Source organism: Benincasa hispida, chromosome 2, assembly GCF_009727055.1.
Source record: "Benincasa hispida cultivar B227 chromosome 2, ASM972705v1, whole genome shotgun sequence".
In the NCBI taxonomy this organism is placed as follows: Eukaryota; Viridiplantae; Streptophyta; class Magnoliopsida; order Cucurbitales; family Cucurbitaceae; genus Benincasa; species Benincasa hispida.
Genome location: NC_052350.1, coordinates 36,100,143 through 36,108,362, shown reverse-complemented (window position 1 = coordinate 36,108,362; position 8,220 = coordinate 36,100,143).

Sequence of the window (8,220 nt, the reverse complement as noted above, 5' to 3'; positions counted from 1 at the left end):
GTGCGATGACCTTTCAAAAATTGGTCGTAAGTACAACTAGGCCAAAATCATTGTTTTTCCCCTATAGTTACATCTAACTCCTTAAGTACCATTGATCCCTCTAATGAACAACAAGTCATAGTCCAACTATGACCAAACTCCTCCCAGACAAGGAGAGGGTGTGGTGCCATATGTTCGAGCCTCGGAATCAGCCCTTAAAGGAGCAATTTCTCTACTTTCTCTAACTATAGTTAAGGAGTGAATTCTTTCTTGTGTAGCTGTGTTCCTAACTCCCCAATCAAATGAATCCCCAAAATAGTAGGCATATTGAATAGTGACACTGGCCACTCTTACCCATGCAGATCAAATGACCGCCTTCATAGGCAGGAGTTCACAACTCACTCAGGATTCAGGTCAAGTCACCTATGGTCATTCTGATGAAATATAAGTCTCTTCTATCAATAGTGTTATATAGCGAGACTAGTCATTTCGTGGTCCGGTCTTATACAAACTCTTTGTATAGAACACCCTCGCTCACATGTCTCCATATGATAGATTAGGATCAGATCATTTGTAGCACTTTACAACAATTGTAACATCTACAAAGCAGACCTATTTGTAATGTCACCAAGATAAGGTACCCAACCTTATGCATCTACTACAAACCGTTTAAGTTATCTCTTAAACTTGATCTACCTGTATGTCTCCACATACAGTTTAAGTTACAGAAGACAACCTTAGATCTTAGTTGATTGGTTTTGTGGGTTAATGCTACTAAATGTCAAATTAAATACTACTTATTTTATTGAAAAATAAATTATTTGTACATTACAATCACAAAATACAAGACCCACGAGATTTAGGACATCAACCCCAATGGTAATATGAAAGAAAAAAATCAGTTTGCATAGTATTATAGAAACATAAAATTTCATCAATAAATAGTGTTTACATGGTAACAAGAGAAACATAGAGACTTATCTTATAAAGTTCACTCTGAAATTTTCCCTCCAATGTTGAATAAAATTGTGCTCCTCCCTGCATGGTGGATGTAAGCTCTTTAGAGCTGAACCATTTTAAGAATCATGTGTAATTCTACTCTTACCTTGAATCGTACTTGTCTGTTTTCATTTTCAAGATGATAGACCGATTCCAGCTCCTCGTCTTTTTCATTCTTCCATTTCCCTTGTTCTTCGAATGAGAGTGTGTCCTGCAAATTGCATGTAATTAAGTTAGTGCATAAAACGTATCTCTTAAAGCTGCTCTTCAAAGAACTTCTACACGTGTTAACTTCTATGTGAAGTTTAAAACATAAAATTAAATACTTGAATCAAAATCAAATGGAAGTGTGTGTGAAGCTTTAAAAAATAAATCTCAACTTTTTGTAGTTCTGTGGAGATGTTGAAAAACAAAATGATATTTTCAGTTTTTTTCTTTTAAGTTCAAAAGTATGTTTCGTTTTGTTTATTTATTAGTTTTACAACTCAATTGAGTTTATATTTCAATTTAGATTAATTTATGGTTTAAAGATAGCAAAAATTTAGTAGTTGGACTTAAATGGTTTTGTTGTGTTGGGAAAAAACTAGTCTTAAAAGCATTTTCAACACAACTTTGATGCTAAATCATACCTATTACTCTCCAAGGTCAATACAACATTTTTCTCAAATGTCCACACATCAGAAAAGAATTAGAATCGATGTTAGAAAGATATCAACTCATTAGAATCAATTTTATACTAAAAACCAAACCAAACCAAACTATTGGATCCATTTGGATTGGTCTAGTTTTTCGGTTTTTCGAATTTTTGTTGCACTCCTAGCACGAACAAGGTGATTTGTATAATATATCGTTTTATATACCGAGCAATTATATGCGATACACACATTTTCTAATATATTTGTAACATACCAAAAAATAAATTATAGTATATGCGATGTATATGGACATTTTCCAATATATTACCAATATATTCAACATATACTTGGATCTCAATGAAGAGGTGATCAATTTTCAACTATGAATATAGAAGAATTTAAAAAAAAAAAAAAAAAAAAAAAACTCCTAAAATGAAGGAAAAATTAATTTGAAGTATCTTGTATTAAAAGAATATCAACCGAAATTAATAAATAACAAAAATAAAGTCAACATTAAAAAATGATGTTAATAAAAAAGAATTAAATGTTTTGAAATTTATTGATAAGAAATTATGTAACTAATAATATTTTAAATAATAAAAATTCTTGTATAAATTAATGGTAAATCTGGAAATAAATTTTTATTTTTAAATATTAAAAAATTAAAAAATGAGAGATAATATCAAAAGGTTAAAAGTGTTTCAAAATATTGCTAAAATCTTATTATATAATATTACTAATTTTTTTAAAAAAATTATAAAATATTAGTTATATACATAGTATTAAATCTCCATCAAAACGTCAATATTTCCATTGATATTTCCACATTTCTATAGGTTTGACATCGATATTAGAGGTGAACCAATATTTTCATTATATTGTAGAAAAACCCACAAAACACAAAAAATAATCATCAAAACATCCACTAATATAAATGTAACATAAATAATAGACATATTAATTTTTTTGGAAATCATAAAATGTTTATTTACTTATTTAAATTTATTTTTTGAATTTTTTATTTAAATATCCATCAAAATTGACATTCTATCGATATTTTCATCAAAATTTTCATGAAATTAAAATCTCGATATTTCTATACACTAAGCTAATTCTTTTGTAGCTACTAACTTTCCAAGAGAATATGGATATATATATATAACATTGGGAAAGACCAAATCTAGAAAGCTTCACATGCAATTAAAAAGAAAAGATCACTTTTTTCTTTTCCAACAAAATCTTTAACCTTGTAATTATGTCTTATTGTTGGATAATAAAAGAATGGGGCCAAGTCTAAAAGCAAATTAACAATAAAAAAGAAAAAAAATCATAAAAGTGATGAAATTTTTGTGTATAAAAAAATGTGAAATGTGAAGTTGGTGGGGGAAGGAAAACAAAAACAGAAAATAATTGAAACAAAGGAAAGGGCAGCCATGTTTTGTCGGCATTTCGAATGAATAAATAGAGAGAGAAGTTTAATGCCTACATCATTTACATTGGTCAACATCCTGATTTTGACTTTTTTTTTTTTTTCTTTTTTTTCTTTTTCATTTTAATGTAGTATTTCACCAGTAAAATTCGTCCCAAACCGAGTGGAGAACTTTTTATTAGACAAGAAATGGAGGAGAGAGTAAGGTGAAGTGATTTTTCTTATTGGGTAAATGGGAATGGGAGATGCGAATTATATTCCTCGTCCCTATCTCATTTCCATGCTCCGACACTAACCCAATTCTATATATATAAGCTATGATGCATAAACACGAATACGACTACACGATACGGATACGATTGAATACGGCGATTCGTCAATTTCTAAAAAAATTAAGATACGGATACGTTGAAGGATACGTCATTTTTTATATATTAAATATAAAAAACGAGGATACTGATACATTAAAAGTACATTTTCTCTTGCTTAAAAAAATGGGTTGCTTAATTTTAGATTAAAAAAAAAATAGATGAGTTGTTTGTCTTTTTTCTTTAAAAAAAGTAAGCGTAAAAATAGATATATCAAATCACTCATCAGATAAGTATCTGAGAAGTATCGATATCTGATACAAATTCTTTGCTTCACATGAAATATCTGTGCTTCATAGTATATAAGTTATTAGAAAATGTTGGTATAATATATAAATTTTAATTTTTAGAAAATATGAAAATTAAACATTTTAATTTTATCTTTGTTAGATATAAGTGAATAAAAAAAAATTAACTACTTAGTTAAAACTTTTTCATAGTACTCATTTAAGTTAATTAATTTGAAAAAACAAGTGGAGAAAAATTTTCAACAAAAAATCCGACCTTACGAATTCCCTTCGAGGATTCTCCCTCCCCCTTTAGGTGAGAGGATTCGAACATTTAATATGAGGTAAAAAATTGATGTACTTTACTACAAATATATGATTATGAGTCAAGTTTTAATACAGTTTACAAGTGAATTAGGAATATAGTTCTCATGATTGGATTTTTAGTTTATTTAAATGTCACAAACGCAAACATTCAATTGTAATTAGAGAAGAAATGATAACAACAACTATGCAATATTTTCTAATGTGAAAATTAACCGGAAAGGAGCTTTGGAAGTTGATTTAGTCATTTACATTCATGTTTTTTTTTTATTACAATTGAGAATATGGAGATTCAAATCACAGATCTCGTGATTTAATTAACTAATACAACCACTCTGAAATATTCATAGTTGTATTTCTAGTCATAACTAATTCTCTTTATACTTTGAGAAAAAGAAGGACTCTCTCACCAGTACAATTAAGTTCTAATAATGTAATAAACCAATATATATTTCTATTTAGTTTTACAAACATTAGAGCACAAGTCTAGAAATGACAAATATTCAATCCATGGTCAATATGTTGAAAGCATTAAACTAAGTACAAGCATTAAAAACCATTTATTACATTAAACAATAAAATCAACTCAAAATCAATCTAAAATGCCCAAATGAGTATTTACCTATGAAGCATAGATATTTCATCATGTGAGGTAAAGAATCTGTATCAGACACGTATCGGATATCGATACTTACAGAGACTTTCCAGATACGTATCTAACACGTGATTTGATATATCTATTTCTACACATACTTTAAGACAAGCAACTCATCTAATCTTTTCCAATCTAAAACTAGACAACCTATTTAAAAAGCTCAATACTCGAGTCCAAAACTAAAAGAAAAAAAATAAATAAAAGACCAAACCCTAGAATCATCTAATCTTCATCTTCACATTTGAATCCCCACAAAGTCCACCAAAATATAAATCATTTGGATATCTTCAACAATTCAATAAGAACTCCTTCGTTTATCTTCATACTTCTCTCTCTAATTTTCTTTTTCTTCTTTGTAATATGAGTCACTTTTCTATTGCATTTTATTAACTATTGTACTTCAACATCTTAAATGTTTCTTTTTTTATATTGTATTTTAGTGTTGGTATTCTATTTTGTTTTATTGTTATTAAGTTGTATGCTAAGTTTATATATATCCTAGATTTTTTTAAGAAAAAGAAAATGTATCTTCAATATATCAGTATCCTCATTTTTTAAAAATATATATATTTAAAAAATATATAAAAAATGACGTATCCTTAGACGTATCCGTATCTTAGTTTTTAGAAATTGACGAATCGTCGTATCTAATCGTATCTTTATCGTGCAACCGTATTTGTGTTTGTGCTACGTAGATATTTACTCACCTGTATTATCAACTCCAAAAGCAACTTTGAAATCAAAGTTAGAATTCATCCATCCCACATATTATAAAAATAGTAATAATAAAATCAATCACTAAGACAATGAAATTTAGTTGCATGCAACGATGAAAATATAGATGTCCTAATTTTATGGAAATATCAATATCGATATCGATAGAAATTTCGAGAAATTTTATAAAAATTGATGAAAATTGTTATAATTAATTAATGAAATTTTGATAGTGGTTGAATTAGATTATAAGTGTAACATTAAAATTTTTATTATTGTTTGGATAGATTGGAATTCAAGATTTGATTGTTTGCTCAATTAATTCCAATTTAATTATTTTGAATTAATCGGGATTAATTGAATTATTTGATTCAATTTGTTTGGTGGATAGAAGATTTAAATTAATTTGGAAAATTTGAGATGTTGAGATATTGGATAGGATCTTATTAAATTTGGATTTATTTGGATTTGATTTAGGAATGAATTTGAGTAGGAAAAGAAAAAGGCAAAAAAAAAAATATATATATATAGGGGTTGTTTGGGTTAAAAAGTGAAAGAAAGAAAAAGAAGAAAATTAAATTCCTTATCTCTCCCTCTTGGTTTGCGCAAGAGGAGTAAAAAAAAGAAAGAATTAATTTGTTTTTTCTCTCTTTCCCACGCACGAGATGGAACCCCCCTTTTTTTCTTCTTCTCGAGTTTTCTTCTCGTGCCGCTCTGTCCGTCCGGCCGCCGTTGGTCTGCTGCGCAGATTTTCTTCGCCACTGTTTCGTCGGATTTTTGTTTTGGGGTAAGATCTTGGTTTAATGGTGAGATTTTGGATTTTTTGTTGAGTGCCTACTAAATTTTTTGATTAAATCTTATTTGTCTATAATATTTTAGTGTACAAACGATTAAATTATAATGTACAAACGATTTATTTATTCAATAAAATTTGAGGTATTTAAACCAATAAACTAACATTGTAGCTTAAACTCTTTTGTTGCATGTATGTAGAGATATGTGTGCGGGAGTGTTTTATAAAAAGAGTTTCTATAAGACCAGACCACAAAATGTTTAATCTCATTATATACCAGATTGCCAACTCAAAATGCAGGAGTTGGAAACACAACTACACAAGACAAATTCGCTTCTTCCTTAATATCGGGGTAAGTAGATAAATTGCTAAAGCTGATTCCGAAACTTGAACAATGTGGTGCCACACCCTCTTGGCCCGAGAGGGGTTTGGTCATTGTTGGATTATGATTGTTCATGGGACGGATTAGTGGTTAGATTTGCCCAATTGTACTTATGAGCACCGTTGACTGGTTATATAAGACCAATCGACAGTTGATGGATGTTGAGTAATTTAATTTTGCAATTAAAATTGAAGGATTAATTATATGTGATATAATTAATTTAAATTGATTATTTGTGATATAATTAATATAATGTATTTGATACATTATAATATAAAGTTTATTTGAAGAGGAATTAAATATTTGAATATGATTCAAAGACTAATTACATGGATTGGATTTGTATAATTAAATTTAATATAAATTTGATTTATATTAAATGTCATAAATGATTGAGAGAATTCAAACTATAGACTATATTATATTTGATGTTTTAAAGACTAATGTCATAAATGATTGAGAATTCAAAATGTTTTAAATAAAAATGAGTATTTAGTCGTAACGACCCATGTCAAAGGGTTGAAGTCGTTACAATGAGTGATTAATTTCTATACAGTAAGACAAGCCTTTTCTATTTTCAAGAAACCACATATCAAAATTTCAAGAAATTTGGACAAAATCAAAATTCTCCCCTTTTGAACCTATGAAATCTTGAAATTTCGACCGAAATTTTCTACTATGACTGCATGTGATATCCTTAGTAGTAGATTTGGTTCTTTTGATTTTGGGTTCAACTGGATACCACAAACTAAATTGATCAATTTTATAAAATAGCTAAAGAAGCAAACCAATGTCTAATAAATAACAAAATCAATAGTTCGACTTTTATTGGTTTGGGTTTTTAGTTTTGGGCCCAATTAGGTCTTTTCTTCTTTTCTTATTGGTTCGACTTTTATTTAAGCTTTGACAATTTTTCTTTTCTCAAATTAAATTTTGGTTTGTTCCTCTTTTCAGATTAGAAACAATCATACATTAAGTTTCAAGTAAACCTCAGTAGAGAGATTAGAAGGTATTTGTACAATGCCTAGTTGGGTAAGTTAGATCCTCCTTTGCTGTTATGACCTTTTCCTTAGCTCAGCTACTTAGGCCGATCAGGAGAAACTACCAACGTCTACTCGAACATTAATTCATATAATCAACTTTTACCCATCAAATGTTATGTCAATTTACGTGAATAACATTGTAAATAATGTCATGTATGTCTTCCAAATTTTACACATTAGCTATTACATCAATTTCAATCTTATTTTAACCAAAAATGAAACTTCAAAAATATCTTTCAAAACAAATTTCAAAGTAAAAGAAGAAACTTTGAAAGTCTAATAATATCATTCAAACCTACTCTTTTAAAATTGTATTGTATAATTTAGCCATTTATTGATGTTCAAGCTGACAATTTTGACTTTGTTGAACAAAGTGTACCTAGTCAAAGTTTTATATATATATTTACACTTTACTAGTCATTTGTTAATCAATCATGATATTAGAAAAAATTACATAAAAGATGGATTTAAAAAAGAAAAAAAAATCCAACACTAAAGAAACCAAGTAGATGGAACCAACTTGAATTCTATTTGTCGGTTGGTTTGCATAAATTTTGTTGATTTCAATCAATTTTATTCCATTTTGATTGGTTTAGTGGTTTTTTAATCACTTCTCTCCAACTATCTATTAAATTCAAATTAATTTGGAAAATATCAAATTGTATTTGGTAT